Source organism: Nelumbo nucifera, chromosome 6 (genome assembly GCF_055504915.1).
Source record: "Nelumbo nucifera cultivar China Antique chromosome 6, China Antique-T2T, whole genome shotgun sequence".
NCBI classification, from domain to species: domain Eukaryota; kingdom Viridiplantae; phylum Streptophyta; class Magnoliopsida; order Proteales; family Nelumbonaceae; genus Nelumbo; species Nelumbo nucifera.
This window is the reverse complement of record NC_142654.1, coordinates 37444347-37446768: the sequence shown is the minus strand read 5'-3', so window position 1 is coordinate 37446768 and position 2422 is coordinate 37444347. Positions and strand designations below refer to the sequence as shown.

Genomic DNA, 2422 nt, shown 5'->3' with positions numbered 1-2422 from the left:
GACCATCAAGGTTAATTTTGATGTGTCTTGTAACACGGATGGTTAGTGTTCAATTGAGTATTGCTAGAAACCATCTGGGCTTAGTTTTGGATCTCAAATCTTATATTATTAGTTTCTCCTCTATTAATCTCACCATCAATGAGTGTCTTGGGATGCTTGGGAAGCCATTAACATAGCTCCAAATTTCGAAGACTTTCCAATCATATTAGAAGGAAATTCTAAGTTCGTGGTTGATTGTCTCAGAAGGAAAGCCAAGACTCCGTGGAGATTGGTCAGCATCATCAATGAGTGTCTCAGCTTATTGTCAGTTTTCAGGTCAAATGTCCTCTCGCACGATTTCCTCCCTTAGCGTGCGTAGAGCTAACGGGACGGCCATTAGCTCCAAATTCCCGCTACTCTCGACTTGGCCTCCTCAATCTAACTTTGACCCACCCCTACACTTCTACATCCGAGCTAACGGCAAGAACTCCAGCGTCAAAAACCGTTCCGGCAGACACACCGGAGGTATTCCCCATTTGCCAGTAGTCTCTACTTCTCTCTGCCAACTTTCTATTCATCAATCGTTTTTTTCTTCTTCTGCTCTAGGGAGGAAGTTTTTGTTTTCGATGGCCATGCCAAACGGGGCCAAAAGCTAAAAGATGTCGAACTATCTCCGGTATGTTGAATCCTTGGCGGTTCTACTATCCAGCATCGGGAAGATCTCGCATTCGCATGCTATAATCCTCGGGGAAGCACTTGCTTCGTAGGAAAATGGTTTGGTGTTCCCTAGTGAGAGTTCTCTCGCCAGGCTCTGGTTCCATCGCCAATGTAGGTGAGCGTCAATTGATCTATGCGAGTCGGAGTATTGGATCACTAGAAATCAATACTGTAATCCAAGTTGCCGGTGATCTGGTGTTCCCTACTCGCAATCTTATGCTGTAATCCAAGTTTTGATGCAATAAAAAAATAAATGAGAATGAATAGAGAAAAACTGAACCTGTATAATGTTCGGGAGGTCGTCGGTGATCTCCCTTCCCTTCCGTGTTTTGTATTGAAAAAAAAAACATAAGATAAAAAATAACTCAGCAAAACATGTAAAGGATGTTAAAGAGGGATGAGATGAGAGGGACGGGGAGTACCTCCGATGTATTTGTCGGAGTGGTCGTCTTTGCCGGAGTTCTCGCCATTAGTTCGGATGGAGGAGTACAAGGGTCAAGAGTTGAGAGTAGAGGGAATTTGAAGCTAACGTCCGTCATCTTAGCTTCACACGCGTTAAGGAAGAAATCGTGTGGAAGGACACTTGGCACCTTCTGATTGTGTGGGGCATTTGTGGGGCGTCCGGTTGTGGGGCGCAGATTTGAACTCTTCGATTCCGAGTGAAGGAAGTAGTATTGTTTTGTTGGACACTTGGACTCTGCTGTTTGGTTGTTGCTTTTTCTTGTTGTAATTTGCTTTCTCAATATAAAAAAAAAGGAGAAAAAGAAAAAAAATTAGCATTCATCCAACTTTTTGAAAATTTGGGCAGATCTAACTTCTATCGTGACCGTGATTGGTGAATCCATGCCTAATGAATGACATATTTGTGTCGGGGCGACGTATGTAAATTCCAGATTCAACGGACTGCAACAGCTGAGAAAAGCATATCACCAGTGGAGCATCACCACGTGGCAATCTAAATAAAACGTGGATGAAAAGAGCAGCCGACAAGGGAAAAACTTTTTCAAAATAGTGTGAATAATATCTGATGAGTGTGGATAAAATAGTATTTACACTCAATATTCTTTTAGCTGAAAAGACAACAGCCAAAGATATCCCAACACAAAGATCTCCAATGTATGACGAATTAAACCTAATATATGTGCCAGGTGTCAACTAATAAATTATAGATTAATCTTAAAGAATACTCAATTAGCATTTAGTTTTTTTATTTAATGGGCATAGAAAACAATAAATGGGGTGAGAGAGGCTCGAACTCTCGACCTCAGGATAACTCAGAAGCTATGAGACCTACGCGCTAGCCAACTGCGCCACCACCCCGATGCTGATGCCTTTGATTAAAGCATAGTTAAGGGTGTGTAATTTTCTAATCATGTTTTATGTACCATACAACAGCATTTGTTTAGGAAATTATTCATCTCCCTTGCGAAATCAAACGAAGCCTTAATTAAAACAGTGACACCATATTAAGAATCCACAGCAAAATTTTTGGACAAATCTTAATTGAGACAAAGACCACCGTTTATATGTTTGAATATGTACATCAGTTTGACGGCATATGAAAAAGGGTAGCGGTGAGTCACAAAAAAGAGAAAATCAATGATGCGAAAAAGATATGGTATGAAAACAATTTTGATTCATGAATTTCCATAAATGACACCTCATTCACCACTACGTTTATCATTTCAATTTATTGATCAATTGTTTTTTGAATATCATATCTTTA

At 40.4% G+C, this 2422-nt stretch overlaps 1 non-coding gene across 1 annotated transcript; it reads right to left on the bottom strand.

Moving 5' to 3' along the window:
- Positions 1-1931: 1931 nt before the first annotated feature.
- On the bottom strand, positions 1932-2016 carry TRNAM-CAU (transfer RNA methionine (anticodon CAU)). The gene is given in 2 exon segments: positions 1932-1967; positions 1979-2016. It is a non-coding gene; the product is annotated as a tRNA-Met (tRNA).
- Positions 2017-2422: the final 406 nt, after the last annotated feature.